Genomic DNA, 26252 nt, shown 5'->3' with positions numbered 1-26252 from the left:
AGGCCTATGTAGGTGAACATCTCAATACTAAATATAGTCCACCTGCTTTCTTAGTTTTGAAGCTTATCAAGCAGCATGAAATGTTGATGATCATAGTTTGTCATATTTGAGTCAAAATTTCTGTAGGAGACACTAGATAGAAACTACAACTCCTCATTTAAAGTGCAATAGGGATATACATCTATTTATGCATGCATTGATTCATGGCCAAGGCGAGGTGTTGTAGGACCATCCTCTATGATCCCATAAGAGGGGTCCACAGAATGCATTCAAACAAGGTCAGAGTGTCATCTTATAACCACTGGCAACTTAATCCCAATGCCTTCCTTATTCTTTTTGGAAATAAATTCCCTGTGGAAATTCATATATTTTCATTTTCCTCCAAAGCATATAATTACAAATGCTGTGCCATTACAAAGTCCAATGTGAAAGTTTCACTGCCCTTGTCATCTTAGGCCCTAACCAGGGTGCTTAGACTTCACATACAATGGAATATTACTCAGCACTAAAAAATAACAAAATCATGGCATTTGCAAGGAAATGGATGGCATTAGAGCAGATTATGCTAAGTGAAGTTAGCCAATCCCTAAAAAAACAAATGCCAAATGTCTTCTCTGATATTAGGAGGGTGACTCAAAACAGAGCAGGGAGGAAGAGCATGAGAAGAAGATCACCATCAAATAAGGATTAGAGGTGGGAGGGAATGGGAGAGAAGAGGGGAATTACATGGAAGATAGAAGGAGACCCACATTGTTATACAAAAATACATATAAGAGGATGTGAAGGGAAGGGGAAAATAGATAGAGAAAAAATGAGTTATGGTAGAGGGGGTAGAGAGAAGTGAGATGAGGGGAGGGGAGGGGAGGGAAGATAGAAAGGGGATAGGAAGGGCAGCAGAATACAAAAGACACTAGTATGACAGTATGTATAAATGTGGCTGTATAACCAATGTGATCCTGCAATCTGTAAATGTGGGAATAATAAGAATTCATACCCCATTTGAATCAAATGTATGATATATGATGTGTTAAGATCAATGTAATGTTTTGAGCAACCAATAAATTTCTGATTTTTTTAAATCAATAGCTATCATTACTTGGTAATGAAATGTAATCAGAACTATTTCCCAACTGATGCAAATGGTCTTACTCTATGGGGAATAATAATAAGAGACATATGATATATGTCAAAATCAATGTAATGTTTTGAGAAACTGATAAATTTCTTGTATTTTTTTAAAAAAGCAATAGCTATCATTACTTGGGAATGAAATGTAGTCAGAACTATTTCCCAACTGATGCAAATGGTCTTACTCTACAAGGGATAATAATAAGAGACATATGATATATGATGTCAAGATCAATGTAATGCTTTGAGCAACTAATAAATTTCTGATGTGTTTTAAAAAAGCAATAGCTATCATTGCTAGGGAATTAAATGTAGTCAGAACTATTTCCCAACTGATGCAAATGGTCTTACACTACAGGGGATAATAATAAGAGACATGTACTTTGTGCCATTTGATTCCCCAAAAGCAATTTTTTCTAACATAAAAAGCTTGCAAACTGCCAATTTATTTGAACATATACAGGAAGCACCTAAACCACCCCATGTCTCCCATCTACTCTTTGTTGTATTGAAGCATCTGCATGTACTTTTAGAAGTCTGCTCTAAGTGCTGAGATTACACAGATGACTGATTCAGGTGTTCTGGCCAAACATAATGACAAACAGATAACTACAGCAACCATCCAAGTATAATAAATGTCTTTGCCAACATTAAATATTTGAGTTTTGGTCTCAGTGTTCTTCATATACTATCAATGTGGAGTCTCACATAATATTCACAGGACATTAGGCTCAGATTCCATCACTGGATTCAGAGTATTGTAAGGATCTCCATGAATCTGATATTATACGTTACATTGTTAGCCCAAGTTTCTCCTCTAATGGGAAACCTGTCCTGATTTCCATTGTTTAAGTATTTGCTCTCATTGCAGGGAGGCAGTGTTGTGCTGAAATGATTTGAGTGTTAGATTCAATTTTCACAATTTCTAATCTTGACTGAAAAAAAGAGTAATTTTTTAAATGCAAACAAGATTTTTTTCTAACTCAAGAGCCTACACTTCTCAGTAGGGGCACACTTGATTAGGTCTATTTGGGAAACCAGGTGGTATCTAGCTTTGATAGCTGAAGAAGGGGAACAACCAACTATTGTAGGCCTCATGGTTGGATGTTCTAGGGAAAGTGGCAGGTCCCATGGCATTCTCTCTTGGCATTGGAGGAAGTGTGTTCCTTACCTCAGTGACACTATGAATTGGTTCGGCTGCATGCCTGCTGTGTTTGGGACATGCAACAGCACTGCATATAAAGGTCAGAATTATTACTCTCATGGAGTTTAACATGTAACAGGAAAAAGATGCTAATCCTACAAGCACACAACAAATATTGAATTAGAAATAGAACTACTATATGATTCAGCATCCCACTTCTGGATATTTATCTAGATGAAATATGTGTCATAGAGGCATGTGTACTCCCATGTTTATTGCAATATTATTCATGATAACCAAAAATAAAAATCAACTTTAGTGTGCATGAATTAATAAATGGATATAAGGAAAGGTGGAATGTATACAAGAGAGGACACTATTCAGCCTTACAAATGATGAATTTCTATCATTTGGGACAGCATGGATGTGACTGAATGGCATCATTTCTTTACAAAATATCCTGCCTCAAATTCTTCACTTTAGTAATAAAATACAGATTTATAGAGAAATTGGTAGTGAGGCATATAGTCATAACTGTAACTAAACTTAAAAAGTGGAAGTATTTTTAGAATTGCAAAATGCCCATAGGTTGGGAGAGTTGGGAAACAGCCAGATAAAAACATACATGGAATTTTAGAAAAAAAGGGAGGAAATAGTAACAGTATCGAGGGGAAATCATTTCAGGAATCCAGACACCATAGACACAAATCTATCACTCACACACCTGACCATGGGAATAAATCTATATTCTTCTAAGTCTAAATCTTTCAACCACATGTTCTTAGACAGAGAAAGTAAGTGAGGTTACTGAGACTGGCAGCCAGCTGGAAGATATCACAATTCCAACAATGTCAGAAAGGATGACTTGTATCCAATAACTTTTTGCAACACTATCTCACTAGCAAAATTCTGGTTGAATATTGAACAACAACCTCATGTGACCACAAAAACCTCAGAAAGTGTATATAATAACCAGTTCAGGTAGGGTAAAAATGGGAATTTGTGTCACCCAGGAACATGCTGTTAGGCATTGCTTTACAGCCTGTCACTATAAGTCAAGATTTCATTAACAATTTCTCACAGATGATATATATCAAAGTGAGTCCTGAAAGGCAGACCTTGACTGCCACCAATCATGATATGTATCTAATGTTTTTCTACCTTGTAGATATAATCCTGGTTTACTATTATCTAACAACTTCAACTTACACATAAAACTTAGGAAATTCATATTTTAATCACCCTAACCAGGCCCATTGAGATTGTGAAATCAGCACACTGATTAACTGGTCACCTTACAACACACCAGTTTGGGCCCAGATTCCACTTGTCATAAAGAACAGTTGGAACTCAAATCTTATTTGCCATGGAGAACACACTGTAACCCTGAAGAATTATAAATGTTTCACACCCATTAAATTTTCTAGGGTGTTTAATCAATAAAACCCAATGGTGATGAATTATTTTACCAACAACAAAGTCATATATTTTCAGATACTTTACCAGAAAGAGAGAAGGGCTGCATAGCCTCCTGTGACTACTACAATGAAACAGATACTATTTTTTGCTAAATATTAACATAAAACCATATGAAAATATCCAGAATTTTGGTAAAAGTAAGTATATTAACAACACTAAAAAATCTATAAAATAGTTATTTTTGTTGGTAGATCTTTGCTCCTTTCTGTATAGGTTATCAAAGCTAAAGGTTAAAATGAAGATAAGTCATGTTAAGTGAAATAATCCAGTCCCAAAACATTAAACTTCAAAGGTTTTCTCTACTAAGGAGAAGCTAATACAAAGTAAGGCAAGTAAGGTGGAGATTTAAAAAAATACAAGAAAAATAGAGGGAGAATAAAGAAGGGAGAGGTAATTTCATCAAAAATGGGAGTTCATTATCTGCTTGAATCAAATGTATGAAATATGATATGTCAAGAGCTTTGTAATATTTTGAACAACTAATAAAAACAGAGGAAAGTTTAGTAGAGTAGATGAAGGGGTTGAGGAGGAAGAAGAAGGGACATAAAAAGGGAAGGAGAGTGGAATGAATTTCACTGAACATGGAATGTGCATGCATGGGTGTGGCACAGTGGGTCCCAGCATCACATGTTTCCATAGGACATTAATAAAAAAAAATTGTAAATGGATTTTTTATGGGATAATTTGAAAATTAAGTCAGTCTGACCCAATTTTGTTCAGACAATTCACCCTGGGAAGAATTGGCCCCCATTTCTGCATGGGCCCATTCACATAGAAGCTGAAATTGCCACCCTTATCAACTTGATCCCTGAAAACAATATCCATAACTGTAGAACTAATGCAAGCTTGCTTCCTGACTATGCACAAAAAGGTGCCAATTCTGAGACCTTGGTGCTTTCCACTATGTGAAATATGTCTCATGATTGTACTTGCCTCCCCTGCCTCCCTTCTTTGTGTTTTTTTGTCTTTTAAGATGCCCCCCACCAGCATTCAATTCTTGGGCTGCAGAACTGGCGGCTTTGTGTTCCCTTGGCCCTGGCCAGAATAAATTCTTTATCTTTACTTCAAAAAGACACAGAGTTTTATTTGGGATTTTGGAATAGTGCCTTAACATTTGGAAGCCCCAGAGAGATATTCTCTGAAGTCTAGGCTGTGGCTCTCAGCCACCTGAGACCCCAATGCCACAAACATAGAGAGAAGATCCTGAAACCACATATATCAAGCTCTGAAAAAAAATGGGTGCCATTTGCAGGAAAATAGATGGCACTAGAACAGATTATGCTAAGCGAAGTTAGCCAATTCCTAAAAACAAATGCTGAATGTCTTCCCTGATATAAGGGAGGTGACTCAAAACAGAGTAGGAAGGAAGAGCATGAGAAGAAGATTACCACAAAATAAGGAAAAGATGTGGGAGGAAATGGGAGGGAGAAGGGGTATTGCAAAAAAGATGGAAGGAGACCCTCATGGTTTCACAAAATACATATACGATGGTGTGAGGGGGAAGGGAAGAAAAAAGAGAGAGATAAGTGTCACAGTAGAATGAGAAGAGAGAGGTGATGAAAGGGGAGGGGAGGGGGGATAGGGAGGGCAGCAGAATACAACTGACACTAAGATTGCTAATATGTATACACATGGATGTATAACCAATGTTATCCTGCAATTTGTACACGTGGAAAAATAATGAGAATTCATACCCTCTTTGAATCAAATGTATGATATGTCAAGATCATTGTATTGGGTTGAGCAAATAATAAAAAAATTACAAATAAAAATGGGTGCCAATCAAGAAACTTGTATCCAGCAAAATTAAACTTTAGATTTGAAGATAAAATAAAAACCTTCCATGATACACAAAAGTTTAAAAAATGTATGGCCAGAAAATTGGCTTCACAAAACATCCTTGGCAAAATATTCCATGAAAGGAAATGAAAAACAACAATGAAAATCAGCAGAGGGAGGTAGTACTCTAAAAGAAAAACTAATCAAAGAAGAAAATCAAGTCAAGTTAAATAATCAAAATAAACAAACATGGCTGGGAATACCATGTCTCAATAGTAACCCTGAATTTTAATGACTTAAACTCACCAATCAAAAGACATAGGATAGTACACTGGATTAAAAAAAGAACAATATGCTGCCTCCAGGAGACTCATCTGATAGGAAAAGACATACAGAGACTGAAGGTGAAAGGTTGGGAAAAATCATACATGGGCTGCAGAAGCAATCAGGGGTGTCCATCCTCATATTAAATAAAGTAGACTTCAAGCCAAAGTTAACAAAAGGGATAAAGATGGACATTATCTACTGCTGAAGGGAATCATATACCAATAAGACATAACAATCATAAATATATATGCCCCAAAGAGTGGTGCAGCTATGATCATCGAACAAACTCTTCTCAAGTTCAAATTGAACACAACACAATAATTTGGGGTGACTTTAACACACCTCTCTCAACACTAGATATATCTTCCAAACAAAGATTGTTTAAGAAAACTAAAGAATTCAATAATACAATCAATAACTTATACTTAACTGACATATATAGAATATTTCAATCTGCATCAAACAGATACACTTTCTTCTCAGCAATACATGGATCTTTCTCCAAAATAGACCATATAATATGTCACAAAGCAACTGTTAGCAAATACAAAAAAGTAGAGAGATACAATCATGCATTTTATCAGATCATAATGGAATGAAATTGGAAATCAACAACAAAGTAAAAAATAAAAATTTCTCCATCACCTTGAGACTGAACAATATGCTACTGAATGAACAATGGGTTGCAGAAGACATAAAGAAAGAGATCAAAAATTCTTAGAGGTAAATGAGAACATAGAAAAAACATATCAAAATCTGGGACACTATGAAAGCAGTACTAAGAGGAAGGTTCATTGCATGGAGTTCATTCCTTAAAAGAAGAAAAGCTAATAAATAAATGACCTCATATTACATCTCAAATAATAGAAAAAGAGGAACAAATCAGCAGCAAAAGCAGTAGAAAGCAAGAAATAATTAAAATTAGAGCTCAAACCAATGAAATCAAAACAAAAGAAACAATTTTAAAAATTGACAAAACAAAAAGTTGGGTTTTTAAAAAAATAAATAAAATTGACAGGCCCTTAGCTATACTAATGAAGAGAAGTAGAGAGAAAACTCAAATTACCAACATACATGATGAAAAAGGTAATATCACAACAGATACTACAGAAATACAGAGGATAATTAGAAGTTATTTTGAAGACTTATACTCCAATATAATAGAAGACATTGAAGGCATGGATAAATTTCTTTCAAAAATTTTTTTTTAGTTGTGAATGGATCTTTTTATTTATTTGTATGTGGTGCTGAGAATCGAACCCTTGCTTCAGGCATGATAGGCAAGTGCACTACCACTGAGCTACAACCCCAATTTCGATAAATGTCTTAAGTCATACGATTTTCCCATTTGAATCAGGAAGATATACACAATTTTAAACAGACCAATATCAAGTGATGAAATAGAAGAGGCAATCAGAAGCTTAACAACCAAGAAAAGCCCAGGACCAGATGGATACACAGCCAAGTTCTACAAGACCTTTAAAGAAGAACTAATACCAATGCTCTTAAATTTATTTAAGGAAATAGGAAAAAAATTAAATGTTTTAGACAAAAATTTCCCTATTGTATCCGTCATCCACTTCATGCTTTGAATACAGTCTTTGGCTGTTTTGCCACTGAGGCTTATTTTAATATGGACAGGATTTTAATTTTCTCTTCTTCCTCCCTCTCTTCATAACCTGGGGGTTGGGAACAAGATTATCTTTTTCCATCCTAGGCGGCGTTATCCATCTGTCTTTGAGCATACACCCACCACAGGAACAAAGGTAGTCAGACTTCAGGACTGGTGCCATACGAATTGTTATCTCCCAAATTAACAGGTGAATCAAACCTCTCACAGAGAACACCTGGAATGGATTATATCTTTAAAAACCATCAGTTCTTGGGTTGAGTCAGAGCACTTGCCTAGCATATATGAGGCACTGCATTCAGTTCTTGACACCACATAAAAATTAATAGATAAAATAAAGACATTCTGTCCATCTACCAATAAAAAAAAAGATCAAAAAAAAAAAAAAGAAACCCTCTTTTCTCTCTGATGGGCAAAATCACACCTCTGGAAAAGGAGTCCCCTGTGCTTCTCCTTCCTCAGTAGAACAATAAAACTTTCTCTTTTTCTCAAAACTGTCCTTTTTATTGAATTGACATCAGGGACAAGCCTGAGCTTTCAGTAACACTATTGTTGCTTGAGGTACATTATGTGTGTGTTTGTGTGTGTGTGTGTGTGTGTGTGTGTGTGTGTGTGTTGGGTACAGTGATGCACATCTGTAATCCCAGGGGATCTGGAGGAGGATCATGTGTTTGACGGTTTGAAGGCAGATTCAGCAAGGCTGTAAGCAACACAGTGAGACCCTGTCTCAAAATAAAAAAATTAAGTGTGCTGGAGATGTGGCTGGATGTTTAAGCAACCTTAGGTTAAATTACTGCTACTAAAAAAACCCCAAAATGTGTGTGTGTGTGTGTGTGTGTGTGTGTGTGTTTGTGGACAAATATGTGTTTGTGTGCATGTGTATGATGCCCTTTACTCTGTACTTCTAGTTGAGAAACCACTTTAGAATTTTAAAGCTAGGACCTCCTTGGCAGATGTCGTCTTCAAGGCCCAGTCTATTCCACTGACTTTGTGCTTCATCCTGTCCTTAGGAGTTCTTCATTTCTGGCTGAACTGGAGGGCCTGGGGGTCTCTCATAATATGAAAGATAAAGAGAATAATGTGGAGGTGGCATTTTTTTTAAATAAAAGTGAATCATAGAGGTAGAGAGAGAGGCAGGTGATCCTTGAGGTGCTGTGATTTGAAGGATATTTACTGAGCCCCTTCTACAGTCAGATGAGGAATTAAGAGTTAAGCATACCCAAGTTTTCACACAACCAACCCCACAAGTCCTTTGGATTCTGCTTTCATAACTTACTAAGTAGGAGAGAGTTAAGCGGTAAAGGAAAAATCATGATATGGTTTGACTCTGGAATGTTCCCAAAGGCTCAAGGTTTAACAGCTTGGTTCCCAGTGCAGCAATGTGCGGAGGTGGAGATTTTGGGGAGGTGATTTGATAATGAGCTTCCCTAATCTCATCTGTGAATGATCCATAGATGGATTCACATTTGTATGGCATTATCAGAAGGTGGTAGAGAGGATGGACCCTAGGATCTAGTTGGAGTTAGGTCACCAGGTGCAGATCGTAGAAAAGCTTATCAAATCCCTAGCCCCTACCTTGCCCTTTTTATGTTTTCCAATCACCATGAGGGAAGGAACTTTGCTCCATGGTGCACCTCTGTCATGGCAATCTGCCTCACCACAGTTCAGAATCAATGGATCCAAGTGATTATGGGCTGAAATCTCTTAAACTGTGAGTCCAAATATATCTTTTCTTTTTTATTTAATATGTTTCGGTTATTTTTTATCTTATGGTTTTAAAATTTTTATTTGTGCATTATGATTAGATAGATGAGTGGTTTTCATTGTGATATATTCATATATGCACATAGCATACACTGTCTATTTAATTCTCAGATCCCTCCCTTTGCTCCCCCTTTCCCCTCCACTGATTTCATTTCTCTATTGGTCCTTTTTCTGTTTACCTGATTTCCTTTCTTTCATTTATATCTGTCTAGCTTTCAAATATGATAAAAAACAAAGAACCCTTGACTTTCTGAATCTGGCTTATATTACTTAGTATGATGTTCTCTGTTATGATTTGGGTGTGTAGTGTTCCCCAAAGGTTGAGGTGTGAGACAATGCACGAAGGTATAGAGGAGAAATTATTGGGTTATATAGCATAGTCTTAACCTAATCAGTGAATTAGGCCCTGATTGAATTAACTGAATGGGAACTGTAGGCAGGTGGAGTGGGACTGGAGGAAATGATTCATTGGGGGCATGGCTTTGGGGTATATATTTGTATCTGGCAAGTAAAGACCTCTCTCTTTCTCTCTCTCTCTCTTATCTCTCTCTCTCTCTTCTGATCATCATGTGAGCTGGTTCCTTCTGAAATGGAGGTGTCCTTCTATGAAATAAGACATCTAAAACGATGAGCCTTTAGATAAACTTTTCCTCCCCATACAATTGTGCTAGCTGTGTCCTTTAGTCACAGAAGAAAAAAAGCTGACCAAATCATTCTCTGTTTCTATTAATTTTCTTGCAAATAGCATAACTCTATTTGTGTTTATGGCTGAGTAAATCTCCATTGAGTACATATACCATATTTTCTTTATCCAGTTGATGGACACCTAGATTGCTTTTATAACTTAGTTATTGTGAAGTATGCTACCAAAAACATGGATATGTATAGTATGTTGATTAATTCTGTTGGATAAATATGGGGGATGATATAGCTGGGTCATATATTGATTTAATTTCTCATCTCTTGTCACATCAACCACCTATGCCAAACACTGCTCGGAAGTTCAACAAGTTTTCTTTTATTTTGTAATAAAATTTGTAATTTAGTATTATTTGTGTATTTATTTGATTAGCATTGCTCTTCCTTAAGGTTAAATTTCACAAGGACAAGGATTCTGACTGGCTTATAGGTAGAATTTGGCACAAGTCCTGAACACAGTAGCCAGACAGTCCTGCCAATCTACAGTGATACTGATGTTAGGCACACATTGGAAGAGTCCAATAACGAGAGGAACTGTCTCTTTCACCTGACATGCTCCTCAACCTTCCCATCATTAGCCCAGAAGAGTTGGTTATTTCCTCTTCTAGCAACCAAAGCTTAGATACCACCTGATTCCCCAAATTAGCAAGATCAAGTTTTACCCAACTGAGAAGAATGGGCACTTAACTAAGTTAGATAAATAATCTTGCTTGCATTTTTTCATAATTGTAATTATAAATTGTGGAATTTGAGCCTTATACACAAATCATTCCAGAGCACTTCTGTGTCTCTCTATACCAAAAGAGATTTAGTCATACAATTCCAGTCAAGACAGGCTTTCCATGGGAATAACAACTTGGGCTACCATTGTGAAAGGATTGAAATATCATGATGATTGGGACCCTTACATCACTAAGTTTGTGGATCACCTGTTCATTTACACTTATATCACCCTGATGTTTTCCTGAATATAATCTGAGATTGGACTTTTATCTGTTGCATATGAAAACAAGAAAGAAGATAAACCGTTCATATTGATAAGGACTGTATGTGTCTCATACTTGTATGATTAATTTTATGTGGCTGAACCATCCTTATTTATACTATGTCCTTTTTTTGCTATCACTATCTGAAACCAGAATAATAACTGGGAATTAAACATCTGAATACTTAAATATATAGAACATATCTTAAAAGTATGTGGTGAGTGCTTCACTAAATATGCAGAGGAGATGCCAGAGTCATGAGGGCAGTCTTATGGCACATAATGCTTTCCTGGACATGTACAGCAAAAATTTAGTATGCAAATATCTTTGTGTTTGATGATATTACCTTCTATGGAATTAAGTTCATGAGGAACATGTCTCTCTCTCTTTCTCTCTCTCTCTCTCTCTCTCTCTCTCTCTCTCTCTCTCTCTCTCTCTCTTTATCTCTCTCTCTCTGTGTATGTTTGTGTGTGTGTGTGTGTGTGTGTGTGTGTGTGTGTGTGTGTGTGATGATTTCTCCCTGTGTTATCTGACCTTGAACTCCTGGGCTCAAGTGTTTCTCTAACCTCATCCTCTTGAACAACTAGGACTACAGATGTTTGCCACCCTGCCTGGCTAGAGCTTGGCTTCTTTGATTGCCCATTGCAGAAAAAGAACTTTTGCATAGATTGGGAGTCCAGCACTGGGTGCGTTTTTCATCTCAAGGAATGTCTAACCCATTCTTCTTGGTACAAATCCCAACCAGTCCAACAAGGTTCAGAGCTATGAAAGATGGGGAAAATAATAATGGCCCTGGTATTTCATTATAGTAATAAAATACATGATTTGAATGAAGATAAAATTATATTAGTTCTATAGAGGTTTTTTATACAGAATGTATAAAAGAGATTTTGGGTTATGGATTTGTTACTGACAACCTAACCTTGAAACATGTCTTAATCCTGGATGGCTGGATTTGGCTGCAAATATACATAACAAATAGACAAAATATGGTAAAATGAGTATTGAACTTGGTGCATTTCAATCAGCCCAGGAGAAAATGGTTACATTACTTCTCCTTACCTATCCCACAGACACCATTATAATTTACAGAAACAAAAGCCAGGTGATATACATGTGTATATTTGGTTGATCTGAAGAGGGAGCAATCTGGAAATAAAGGCAGAAAATACACAGATGCAGATTTAGTCTGTGTTGTCCCAGATGGAATGAAATACCCATTTACATCCTCTTTGGTGCCTGTCAGGGTGGGAAGTGGAAGCCCCATTGCTCCCAGCTTCTACTCTCAACATAAGGAAGTCATTCTTAATTTCAGATGGGGTGCCTCTGAATTCAGATTGTTGTTTCAAGATTGTTAAGTAAGTTATCAAATGACACTGGAATCTCTCCTTGTTTGAATGCATGCCAGAGATATGGGAAAGGTTGGTGAAGGGTGAGTATCAGTTGGCACAGAGTCAGAAGAAAGAGAGAAGGAAGCACACAAGCACAGCTTGAATGTCTTCTCATTCTGTTATGTTTTGAAAACTTGGAGGCTTTGTTACCTAAACCACTCTTTCTCAGGATAATCAGACAAAGAATTTGACTCAGACTTGAGATAATGAACTGGTATAATTTCCAAACACTCAGGAATGGCATCACTTGCATCAGGAATCTGTTGAGAGTCTCCCAAGTGACAATTGTTTTTACAAGACTGCTCCTAAACCAGCACCCAGGGTCTGCTCTCCATCCACAACCACCCATTTAACAAAAAGCAGGGAGCCACCTGCTCAGATACCTCTTGGCCTAATGAAAAATCTGGGATCATTTTTTAAGGGTTCTGGCGCTGGATGTGCTCTCTGTTGTGATATCTGCCATGAGATGGGTGATTAGAGATTTGTGGTTCACCTGGCCGTGCAGGATGCTGTTCTCCTCTTTTGTCCTTTCATACCCATTGGTCATGGACATGCATTATTTTCAGAGACAGAGGTTTTTCTTTGCTCTGAAATCTGTCTAAATTGCTGGATACTGCAGGGATCTCTTAATGGTGGCACAGGAAGTATCTTGGATTGGCATTACTCAGTGCATCCATCAGTGTCATCTTGTTCACCCTGTTTTTTAGGGGACTTCTGGCCATCAGGGTACTGGCACACAGCCTGAATGTGCTGGGAAGGTGGCTGTGGCCCAAACAAGACAAATCATCTTTCTGTATTAATAAACCAGGAAGATGAAGTAGTCAGCAAAGACACACAGGCAAAGAACCTGCAGAGGCCCAGCAATCTCACCTGACTCAATGACCAAACGTCCCAGATACCAGCTCTTTGTAAATAACTCTGCTAGGGGCTAAGGGCATAATAGTGGATAGTACAGAGACCCTGCTCCAGAAAAGTTCACATTCTGGAAAGTGAAACAAAGGTGAAATCCAACAATGTTGTACATCAAGAGGACAACAAAAAGAGAAATGTGTTCCAGGGAAAATAGAGATTGTCCAGGGGAGGAAGTGACTCCTTCTGAAGAGGTGGTGTTGAAAGCCTTTACCAGAAAAAGTTTTTTTCTGAGCTGGGTTTTAAAGGATGATTAAGAGTCTTCTGGGCTGGGGCTGTGACTCAGTGGTAGAGTGCTTGCCTAGGATGTAAGACCCTGGGTTTGATTCTCAGCACTGCATGAAAATAAATAAGGAAAGAAAGAAAAAAGGAAAAAAAGGTCCATCAACAACTAAAAACAACTTTTAAAAAGTCTTCTCTGAGCAAGAGGGCCTTGTAAGCAGAGGAAAGTGCATGAGTAGTTATTTAGATATAACTTTTTTGGGGGTGTAATTCAAGGATTTTATAATGAGAAAACCCAAGGAGACAAAAAATGATTAAAGGACATTTAATTCCAATGTTTCACTTGAGTTTCTGATAAGAAGCAATAACCTTTGGGCATAATGATCATTCTGATCGAATTTTTTATTAATAATTTTTACAAACCTGAACTCAAAGATAAAAATGGGCATGTCTCATGACTCACTGCCAACTGCCAAGGTGGAGGGGGCACCTGGTTTCTGCAATAGGGGGTGGGGCACAGGTGGTTTTTTCTACTGGCTATACACCCAGCTCCACTTTTTTTTTCAAGCATATAAATATTCCAGACTGACTTCATTGACTCAAAGCTGCTCACAGAAGGCAAGCTTGGCACCTTCGCCAGTGAAAAGATAGCTCACATAGCTGGAAGTCAAACTCAGAGGAGAAGATTTTGAAAGAAAAGTAGTGATGGATCTGATCCCAAACTTTTCCATGGAAACCTTGGTTCTCCTGGGAATTAGCCTGGTGCTCCTCTACCTGTGAGTAACTGTCCCAGTTCCTCTCCTCTTGAAACTTCCCATTTCTGTGACTAGGAGTTTTAGTGATATCATTTGATTTGGAGGATGAACTTCTGATTGAGTCTCAGTTTGTACCTAGATTAATCAGCCGGAGTTCTGTAGAGGCAGATTACAAACAACTGGACACCTTCTGAAAAGTGATGCACCCTCTGCAAACTTTCAAAATTCTAGGAGTAAAAAGGAGTCTTCATAAGTTTCTGTGTCATTGTTTATCTTTTGTGTTCTATGTGCAGTACAAGAGATGTGTAGAAGGCTTGTAACCTGTGGAATAGGTGGTTCCTGCTTCTCCCCCAAGTCCAAGCACCATTTGTAAAATGCACCAAGTGCACCCCAGGTGCTACCACAGGCTCAGACTCAGTTCTTTCCTCTATTCTCTTCCCTTTCACAGGCACAGCCCTCCCTCCAAAAACTCAATTCCTTCGCCCTGAAATATGCAACTACTGCTAAATGATGAAACTATTGAGCAAAGACTTGGGAGAAATTTTGAACTTGTATTCTTTAAGTTATCATCAGTGTAGAGATTTGTTTCTTTCTTGATTTGAAATCTAATGGCAGCTTCAAGAGACAGAAGTTAACAAGCCAATTTTTTATTTTAAACATTTTCTCATGATATTCCAGTAGAGGAGCATGAATAAATTAATATAGTAGAAGAATTCCTTTAAATAGTGGGACTCCTTGGCTGGGGTTGTGGCTCAGTGAGAGAGAGCTCATCTGGCATGTGTGAGGCACTGGGTTTGATCTTTAGCACCACATAAAAATAAGTAAATAAAATAAAGTTTCAGTGTCCAACAAAAGCTAAAAAAATATTTAAAAAATAGTGGGATTCCTGGTTTCATGGATCAGGTAAAAAGAGCAGTTATTTCTGAATGAGAGTAGAAGACATTGCCCCAAGGAGACCTTTGACTTCTACCTTAAATCCACTTTTATGAGAGTTGGCATTCATAATGATGTGAAAATAGAAAATATAAACCTGGTTGTTACAATTGAAGTAAAGGGTGGTATTCAGGCTTTTGTTGCATCTATTTTACCTCCAGTGGCATTTTAAAATTAATGAAATTGTTTTAATTTTATTCTGTTCAATAGTACAATTTTTTTGAGGTAAGTTTCTCACTTTCCTTCTGAAGGATTCTGTATTTGTGAAAACCAATCTGTTTAAAAATGACCCATCTTTTTTGAACAATTGAAGGAATATTAATCTAATACATACATCCATGACGTAGATTGCACATGTCTTTAAATATACCTGCCCAGCTGGTTATTCTTATTCAACAGTTTCCTCATATGCCAGTGTTCTTAATCTCTTACAGCAGATGAGTAAAAGAGAATATGGACGAGGGATGCAATAAAAGGCATCCAGATAGGAGTTATGAAAAAGTTGGAGAATATTCCTCTCTGCTGAGGGAAGAAGGCCCAGAGTGGGGACAGCCCACACTGGAGGCCAGTAGAGAGGCCAACTTGATGGTATCAAGTCATCTTCCTGAACTGACACCAGTGAGTGAAATGACCTAGAAAAAATTTAGGCTGAATTGCTCAGAAATTTTTAAGTTCATGTTTGGGGACTTATATCAGATATTCACTGTATCATTGGGAGCCTAATGATGGAATTAGCTGCTCTGAGCTAACTATTGTGATTTTGGAGTCTCTCAGTGACCGTGAGAGAGGAGATGATGAGCAGATGTGATTAGGGCCATTAAAGTTTTTGTTGTTATTTATGGCCTAAATGATACCTGCCTGGCTTAATGGCTCCCATTATTGATCAGGGACTCATGAGCCACTTTATACACACAGTCACAATCCCTTGATCTGGATTTCTCTTCCACTTTATGGCTATGGGACCTATTAACATGGATATTTTAAGAAGCTGGGAATTCCAGGGCCAACACCTCTGCTTTTTTTGGGGGAAGTGTTCTTAATTATCACCAGGTGAGTGTCATTTGAGCTCCCTGTTTTGCCTCTTATGGTTGCAAACATCTGCTTAGTTACATCAGTAGAAATTCAGCTCCATGAGAGAAGTTTCAAGATTTCTAAGCTTCAGAAACTGTTTGAGGGCCCCATCCAAAGCACAGTCAGGTTTACCCTGGGGCTCTGTTTACAACTCCTCCTGGCCTCAGGTTCCCTTCTGTTGATGAGCTCAGGACTCTGGCACATCCACATTTTAAGCTGTGGACTTTATGTTCAGCAAACTGTGAGCATTCTCAGAGGATTTTCATTTTTCTCAGTGCAGATTCTAGGAAGACACACTCAAACCTCTGGGATGCTTTATTTGCACACTTAAAATATTACAAATAAAACTTAACATGAGGAAGATTAATTTCTTAGTTTCTATGATGAAAACTCAGAGCCAGTGTCTAACTATATGTGTCCTAAGGGCAGAGAGGTAGCAACTTCCCTTTTCCAAGTTGAGCTACAACATAGGAAGGCAAGTCCGCTTTTTATTTGCTCACTATGTCACTTACTTACTCAACAACAGGATTGTGATAACATAAATATCTTAGGCTAGAAGAGGTTGCTAGTGTCCTTAAGTACCTAATTCTACTAGAATTCTAGTTAAAACCTGAGATAAATTAAAATGATCCTCAATGAGGAGATAAAAGTTCATGTGTGGCCCTGAGATACACTAACTTTTCCTCACCCTGGGTTTCCTCATGTGCCCATGGAGGTGATAATTCAGAAGGTCCCAGTATTTATGAGACAACATAAGTAGAAGAAGAAATATTGCAGAAGAGAAGCATGTTGTATTCATAGACAATAGGAATTGGTTGATTATGTATAATAGAGAAAATTTAAGTGACTTTACATATTTTATTTCAAACATTGCACATTTTCTCTTTTCTTCTCAGAAGCCTCTGAATAAGAGCTTTTTCCTAACCACCTGTTAGGAACAACAAGCCTGATTTCATGAAATTTGGGTCATTTGATGCAATGTCAGTACATTTGCAACAATAATGTAATTTCATTTTGTTCTTTTTCCTAGGATTTTTCTGATTTTGACACAGAATGTTATAAAAAGTATGGAAAAACATGGCGGTGAGTATTCCTGAAATTTCTCTTTGGTAGACTTGTTATGATGTGGCGCCCCAATGCATGAGAACTACCTCAGCCCAGAACTTTTGGGATGCAACCCTCTGTGCTGCAAAGTCCTTGGAGGCTTGTCCTGCCAAAGGTTCTGCATGTGACCAGGAGTCTGGGTCTACAGTCTGACTTAGGTTGAGAATGTTGCATGTTTTGGCTTTTCTCCTGCTTTTGATGACCCAGAGTCTCCAGCCTTACTTTGTGTCCAATGCCTGGCTATTCCTATCTTACCCATTTTTCTTTTTTTTTTTTTTGACCCCTTTAGATGAATAAAATGTATTATTTGAGAATTGTTTTTTTTTAAATAATGGGCTTATAAATTTATGGCATAATTTCTTTCCTCCATTGATTTCCTTTTAATTTAAAGACAAATTCTCTTATTTAAATTTCAGATTTAATGTATGCTTTTGATCAAGAGGCTGGGAGGTACTGAAAAGCAGATGGGAAACCATTTCTGCTCAGATTTTTTCATTTTCTTAGCTTTCTTTCTTCTTTTTTTATTGTCATCATTATTGTTGCTCATATGCCATTTTTAAGTTTTCAGTGTTGACTTTTCAAAAAAGCATTTCTTTCTCTTCTTCATCCATTTGATGTTAAGACCAGACATAGGATGTAGTTACACCATTGAGTTTCCTGGTGAATTGATAGGGATTATATTGGAGGGTTGCCTCAGCTAACTATAGAAACTATTCTCTTTTAGAGCTGGTGGGGGGTTGGTGGGAGCCATAGAAGAGGCGTAATCATTTTGCTCTTCACTAAAAATAGCGGTAGAAGACATTGACTCTTCTTCTCCATCTTCTCTCATCAATCCCCAAAAATCCACAGGCCTGGTCAGAGTGTTCTGCTCAGTTGACATGGCCCAAGGACACAACATGTCATCCAAGGATACAATATGCCCCACTGGATCTCCAAATCCCCATTTTAGCTACCACTTGAAACACTTAGTAATTGTGAGAAGTTATTCAATTGTCTGCCTTCAATTTTTTCACAAACCTATATTTGGCTTTGTAAAAAGTTATGGAGACTATGGGCTGAGGCTGTAGCTCAGTGGCAGAGCACTTGCCTCGCACGTGTGAGGCACTGGGTTTGATCCTTAGCACCATATGAAAATAAACAAATAAAAGCATTCTGTCCACCAATAATTACAATAAATAATAAATAAATAAGTTATGAAAAGTAGTGTAGGCAATACTATTGTATTCACTATCTAGATTTAACAAGTGTTCCAATGCTACTTCTAATTATGATCTCTTAGGTGGTGTATTTTGTCTCTTTCTACCTACTTTATCTACATTACCCTTTATTCTATGAAGACTTCAGTGGCTTCTGAGGTCAGAATCCCCAACTAGAACTTCATGTTGCTATGTATCGTAGGACTAGGCAGGTAGAATAGGTAACATCAGGATCTAAGTCAGGATTTCTGCTGCAGAATCTGACCTGTTAAATTTAATAAGCCCTATTTTTCTAACACAGCATATATTATGGTCGACAGCCTGTTTTGTTTATTATAGAGCCAAGCACTATCAAAATTGTGCTCATCAAAGAATGTTATTCTGACTTCAGTAACTGGTGGGTAAGCATTCACTTTTCAACATTTTCACATTTATTTAGTTATATTTAAGTTTTAATTTATTCTTTTCAGTTATACATGACACTAGAATGTCTTTTGGCATATTATACATACATGATGTACAACTTCCCAAGCCTGTGTTTGGACATAATGTGGAGTTTCTCTAGTTGTGTGTTCTTATATGAAGATAGGAAAGTTGTGTGTGATTCATTCTACAGTCTTTCCTATTCTCATCCCCTCACCCTTCCCTTTGTTCTCCTTTGACTAATTCAAAGTAACATTTATTTATTTATTAACTCAATTTTTATCCTGAGATATTTATAGGTTCAGAGGTCATTCCTTGCCAAAAATTATCAGGCAGTTGCATGTATAATTTATTCTGTTTTACCCAATGATAATTTCTTACATGACTATAAATTTATTAAGTTCCTATTTCTATAGTAACAGGAAATTGATACAATCTAGGTTTTTTATTTTCATTTTTCCTGTTTTGTGTGCCTATATGTATGAGTGTGCAGCTCTGTGCCAGTGTATCACATGCCTACATTTGTGCAGATTTAGATTGTGTTTTTAATGTGTTTTCACCAATTCTTCATTAACCTTAGAAATGTGCCTGGTTTCTTGTGTGTTGACCACATTGGTCAACGTTTGCACCTACAAATAGGGAAAATCCTATCTGTATGCTTTTTATTTGTTGGTTTTCTTTTCCTCTGACATTAGCTGGGAATTCCAGTGTGAGATTGAATAAGAGCCATGAGAGTGAACATTTCTTTTGAAGGATATAGACTTTAATTTTCCAAAGTTTACCCTAATTTTAGATGAGGCTAATGTGTGTGTGTGTCTGTCTGTCTGTCTTTCTGTGTGCCTTTGTATTCCCATACAATCTCTATCTTCACTTTTTAAAAACTTTGGGGCCTGGGTTTAGCTCAGTTGATAGAGTGCTTGCCTCGCAGGCACAAAGTCTAGAGTTCAATCCTCAGCATCACAAATTTTTTTAAAAAACTTTGATTAGTGTATGATAATTGTGGATGATAATAGGATTAGCTGCTATGTTCAATAATATATATATATATATATATATATATATATATATATATATATATATATATATATATCTTCCACACTGCCCAAATACAGCCTCTATTTACTTCCCAAAATGTCCAAATCACTAATCTACACTCAGATGAATGTTTTTACTTTTTTTTGTATATGACTCAGCAGACATTGTAGAATTGTTACTGATGATTGGGAGAAAGCATTCAGTTTGCCACCAGTAAGTGTATAATTAGCTAAAAATGGATTTTTTGTAGAATCTCTTTGTGAAATTGAAGAAACATCCCTCAGTTTTTAATCTCCTAAATTTTTACAGTTAATGAGTTGTGGAAGCATATATTTATTTTTGGGTGAGATGGGACTGAACATTGAACTTGGTGGCACTCAACCACTTAGCCACATCCCTGGTCCTATTTTGCACTTCATTTAGAGACAGGGTCTCACTGAATTGCTTAGCACCTCCCCATTGCCAGGGCTGGCTTTGAACTTGTGATCATCCTGTCCCAGACTCCTGAGCTTCTGGGATTACAGGCATGCACCACTGTGCCAGGCTTGAAGAATACATTTTAATACAAGAATATATTTTATATGATGGAACTAAATTCCAGGGGTTTTGCTTTGTTGGGGTAGCACCCAGGTGAAAAATAAAATAATCTTCTTTTCCCCTGCTGCCCTTGTAGAAAATATTGGAAGAACATACATTAATAACTTGTGTTTTTTTCTATATGTCTTTTATTTATTTGTTTTTCTTTTCCTCTGACATTAGCTGAGAGCTTTATGTAGACAAAATCCTTTAAGTTTCAAATATTATTATTTTTAAAATTATCGTATCTAAGCACCCCTTTATTAAAGATGCTTATGCTGTAAATGCATGTAAAGACAGAACTGGTCTTAGGTAACATACAGTTGACCAAGAACATCTGGTATCTGTCACCAACCCATTTCTGCTCTGCATAGCCCTAGGGGTTGTGCTAGGTCTTCTTAGGCCTTCTTCCTGTCTATTCCCCTGGAAAAAGCTTCCAACCAAGGGAAATTTTACATCTAAACAAGGGTTGGAATATAAAGTCCAAAAATGGTGTTAGGTACCTGGGTGTCTCTTCCAAACTCTCAGGTGGTTAGGCATTTGGAATAAATACTATTGAGTGTCTGACACAGAGCTAACTACCTAGTAGGCAGTCGATGTTATAGTTAAAGCTTCATCCCAGGGTTTTATAAACTGACTTCCAGACCACTCATGAATAATTGAATCAAACCTTTATTGAGGCACACCAGTGGCGGCTGACGAGAACATAAAACTGTTCCCCTGATCAGCCCTGCACAATTGAAAGAGCACTCCTTATAAGTCTGAAAACTGCAAAAGGGATGTTCAGGGGGTCTAGCCAATGCATGCAAGCCAGGTTACAGAAGCAGGACAGTGAAGTCAAGCGGAGGAAAGTCTAACCAATCATAGTTAGCCCAGTCACCCCAGTTACAGAAACAGAGTTCTGTTACCCTAGTTACAGAAACAATACCCCATTAGGTAGTTCCATGTTCTTAAAGGTTTCTATAGCAAAAAGAAAAGAACTTCTTGCCCCAGTCATGACTCTTCCACTTGGCATGGTTGTTTTACAGGATGAAGTCATAAAACAAAATGGAGTTACATTTGCTCCAACTATCACATTCCCCACTGGTTTTAGTAGGTTTGATGTCAATCTTGCACATCATTAGGTTTAAGTCCAGGTGTTATTTTTCTACTATCGCATTCCCCACTGGTTTTAGTAGGTTCGATGTCAATTTTGCACATAATTAGGCCTCATTTTTTTTTTATCCTTCTATGTCTAAGGAACTATACTGGGCTTGCAAGAGTATAAGTATGACCTCACTTACATTCTTTTGTATATGGTTAAGGAGGGTTTTTAAGAGGTGGGGTCCTACAGTAATTCCAATCAGGAGATGGACTAGGGGCCCAAATATGGCTGAAATGATGGTAGTCAAACCAAGAGGACCAGGAGAATAAGTTTTGGAGCCAATAGCCTGAAGTTTAAATTTATATCTATTTGATGCTAAGGGACTTAAAATTTTTAGAGCCTGTGATAAGAGTTGTAGTTCCCAAAGTGGTAGATCTAGCCAGGAGAGGAACTAAAATGGGGGCAGCCAGTCTATGTTGATAAATCAATGGGGCCTGGCCTTTTAATAAGTCCAGGTGTTCTTTTTCCTTTACTCCATCAAAATTGTAGGTTACATAGTTCAGAGTTATGGACAGTTTGGAGATTTAGTCAAGGAGTTCAAAGTGGGACCTGGGAAGCACAATTTTTGGTGAATGGGGAGTTGTTCCACTTATAATTTGGGTTGTGGAAGCAAGTGTCTCTTTCTGGGAAATCACCCAGTGTCATCTTGGCAGTAGTTTTCCAGGTACATCTGTCTGAGCTAGACATACTGGTAAACATCTATATTGACCATAATTTTCCCTCTAATATTAGGGACGTCCAACTGCTGTAGGGGAAAAGAGCATTGACCACCATTCTTGCTACTTCCAGCTGAAAGGGGGCGATGTGCATTGGGCAAGCAGTTTGGAGTCCCTTTTTAGAAACTGAGTGGGTAAAAGAGTCCATGGTAAAAATCTGTCTCAGGAAGAACAGGATATAAATTCACCTGGGGTGGGCACTTCTATGAGAGAAACAAAAAGATATGAGTACTGAAGTAAGATTAATACAAAATAGCAGTTGTAGCATCTGAAACCTGTCCATGAATATCATGAAAATTAGAGAAATTAATAATTGTTTACCAAGAGATGGAAGACCTGAGAAATTTTCCCCATAACAAGGCCTAACAAAGCCTAATAAGGCACTTTTTTTTAGGGAACATAAATCTTTAACATTGTCAGAATTATCAGGAATGTAGACACAACATTTAATTAAATTAGTTAATGTTATCTGACTTTTGTAAAAATACCTTTTTGGCATGACCTCTGTGTTCAGTAAAGATTTCTTTGTTACATAGGGCTAGATAAGTATATTAATAAACACTGATTATATCTACCTGTGTAGGAGGTTAGGAAGATCTGTAGGCCTTAAACTGAATAAAAACTTCAGGCAATGTTTATTGGTAGTTATCAGGAATTTTTGCTTAAGAATTTCCATTCTGTTGTCTCCAGTCTAACTCATTTTGAGAGATGTTAACACAAGTGTACATTTTAAGTTACATTAAAATAACTGTTGTTTCTTTTTAAATGCCTAGGAATGGCTGTGCTTTGGTTTTTAACTGTTTTGCTAGGTGTTTAAGACAAAGCTGATCAAACTGACCTTGTTTCTATTTATTGGTAAGAGTCAGCTGAATTTTCTTGGAGGACATTCTTGGGGAACGTGTGAGTAGCATTTTAGCTCTGTTCGTGTTATCTGCATTATGATGGGTCAAGGTCTTTCTAACCATATGGCTTTCCTTGGAAGCATTAGGCATGTCTCCCTTTTTCAATGACCCTTCTCTTTTGCAGCATGTACATTCATTGGCTTTTTGTTCTCCAAAAGGGGGTCTCATTAATTTCCCTTATCAGGAGGTTATGTGGCCCAGAATTGCAAAGCTTTTCCCCCTGTTCTTGGTTCAGGCTTACTCAGAGGACAAGAGCCATATATTGGGGGTTTTTTGGCCCCTTTTGTTTTATCCTTAATATTTAAATTTGGCTTTAAACATCCAGAAAGTCATTTTTACCAGTTTCAAAGTAAGAAAGCTGGGCTTTAACTTTAATTGTTATAACTTTACAGTTAATTTTTACATAACACAATATCCTCATTTTATTTATTAATTTATGTAATGCTGAAGATCTGCCTGAAGGCAGAAGATGAAACCTTAGCAACTACTGTATGATCCAATCACTGTATATCAACAAGGCAGTTTACAGACCCAGAGACTCCATTAGATTTTGGCTATAAAATCTTTCTCTTGCTAGGTCCTCTTCTCTTGCTCTCTCCTTTTTCTCTCACTTTCCCTGTCTCTCATTCTCCCTCTCACTTTTTTCCTTTATCTTTCTCTCTCTCTTGCATTTTCCTCACTCTCTCTCTCTCTTTTGCACTTTCCTTTCTCTCTCTCTCTCTCTCTCTCTCTCTCTCTCTCTCTCTCTCTCTCTCTTGTTAATCAGACACTTTCACAGTAAAAGTCTCATGGTTGTTCTAAGTGTAATGGTCACACTTTTTTAGTTATAATGAAAATACAAAGTGAAATTAATAATAGTAAAAATATATTTAGTTTGTATATAATTTTGAACCTTGGCTGAGTTATACATTATCTTTTTTATTTGAGATTACAGTAATCTTTCTAATAAAATTAATCTTTGAATATAACTTTAAGTTAACTGAAATCTGGCCTACTTTGAAGTTATTCTGACATGCTGTAAGGTGGGATGCAGAGCCTTATACCACATTTTTATTGATGTTTTTATATTAACCAAGGTTAGCTTTTAAAGGACAATCTAGACTTTGTAATGTAGGACAATACTTTAAAATAACAGTTGTTGTATAGCCATAAATGTACAAACCTTAATTTATCTAAGATTACTTGTTCTAGGGGATAAAACATAATAGACACAATGCAATTAATATTTTTAGAAGTTTTTGTCAATCTAACATATAAATATATCAGTACACTATTATTTGTCCTTAGAGAACAACCTTGAATAGTTTTAACTATTTGTGTTACATATATAACCAACTTAATTACATATAAACCTTTTAATATTTGTCTTTTATTTATAGACCTTTATATTACTTAATTAGACTCTTTTGTTTACTTAAATGTATAATAATTATACTTTACCACATAAAGATTTTTTACCTGGAAACGTTTTTCATTAAATATATTTTTATATTTAAAACTTTTTAATAATTTTTAACACATTGATCCTTTTTTTGTTTGTAACTTGAAATAACCCTTATAAATTTTTGAATTTAGATAAATTGATTTCTTTTAATAAGTTGAAATATTTATTACTTACAGTACTTTAATTGAAATACAGTTGAAACTTCTTGACTTTTTGTAGGTAAAATTATACCTGTTGGGACTTTGAAATTTATAGTAACCTTGTTTGTATAATAACAAAAAATAATTTTAAATTTTCTTTTTAGTTTACCAATTCATGAAAACACCAACATTGTTTAAATATTTTACTTTATGGAATTTAAGGAATTAAGAATACTTGATATTTTATTTAACAGTTAGCATTTTAACTTTGTACCAATTAGATGTCTCTAACAAACACATCCATGATTAATTTTATATACATTTAGATGAAACTTACATATCTTAAAATAAAAAAAAGGTATCAGACAAGTGCAGTGAATAGTATTAGTAATCTTTTTTTCCCCCTGATGAAGAAAAATCGTAGAGACAATGGATATCAGACACTTTATAGAAATTAACATTTTTAACATCTGTTTAAACAAATCTGTGCATTAGTAACTTTAAAGACATTTGTAAACTTTTATCTATTTTCCCAATTTAAATTTTTTTAAAATTTTTATTGTTGGTTGTTCAAAACATTACATAGTTCTTGACATAATCATATTTCACACTTTGATTCAAGTGGGTTATGAACTCACATTTTTACCTCGTATACAGAATGCAGCATCACATCGGTTACACATCCACTGTTTTACATATTGCTATACTAGTGTCTGTTGTATTCTGCTGCCTTTCCTATCCTCTACTATCCCACATCCCCTCCTATCCCATCTTCTCTCTCTACTCCATCTACTGTAATTCATTTCTCCCCCTTGTTTTTTTCCCTTTTCCCTCACTTCGTCTTGTATGTAATTTTTTATAACCATGAGGTTCTTTTTCCATTTCCATGCAATTTTCTTTCTCTCTCCTTTTCCCTTCCACCTCTCGTCCCTGTTTAATGTTACTCTTCTTCTCATGCTCTTCCTCCCAACTCTGTTCTTAGTTACTCTCCTTATATCAAAGAAAACTTTTGGCATTTGTTTTTTAGGGATTGGCTAGCTTCACTTAGCATAATCTGCTCTAATCCTATCCATATCCCTGCAAATTCTATGATTTTGTCATTTTTTAATGCAGAGTAATACTCCATTGTGTATAAATGCCACATTTTTTTATCCATTCATCTATTGAAGGGCATCTAGGTTTGTTCCACAGTCTTTCTATTGTGAATTGTGCTGCTATGAAAATCCATGTAGCAGTGTCCCTGTTGCATGCTCTTTTTAGGTCTTTAGGGAATAGACCTAGAAGGTGGAATAGCTGGGTCAATTCGTGGTTCCATTCCCAGCTTTCCAAAAAATCTCCATATTGCTTTCCAAATT

The 26252-nt window shown here is 36.6% G+C and overlaps 1 protein-coding gene and 1 pseudogene across 4 annotated transcripts in view; both read left to right on the top strand.

The window, feature by feature from the left end:
* The window catches only part of LOC101972073 (cytochrome P450 3A9), a 373151-nt gene that overhangs the window by 267407 nt on the left and 79492 nt on the right, over positions 1 to 26252 (top strand). The gene's annotated exons all lie outside the window — the stretch shown is intronic.
* LOC101975009 (cytochrome P450 3A9-like) overlaps positions 14164 to 26252 on the top strand; it is a 35401-nt pseudogene continuing 23312 nt past the window's right edge.

The sequence above is a fragment of the Ictidomys tridecemlineatus genome, chromosome 10, assembly GCF_052094955.1.
Source record: "Ictidomys tridecemlineatus isolate mIctTri1 chromosome 10, mIctTri1.hap1, whole genome shotgun sequence".
Taxonomy (NCBI): domain Eukaryota; kingdom Metazoa; phylum Chordata; class Mammalia; order Rodentia; family Sciuridae; genus Ictidomys; species Ictidomys tridecemlineatus.
The sequence above is the reverse complement of the archived record's forward strand: the minus strand, read 5'-3'. Positions and strand labels throughout refer to the sequence as shown.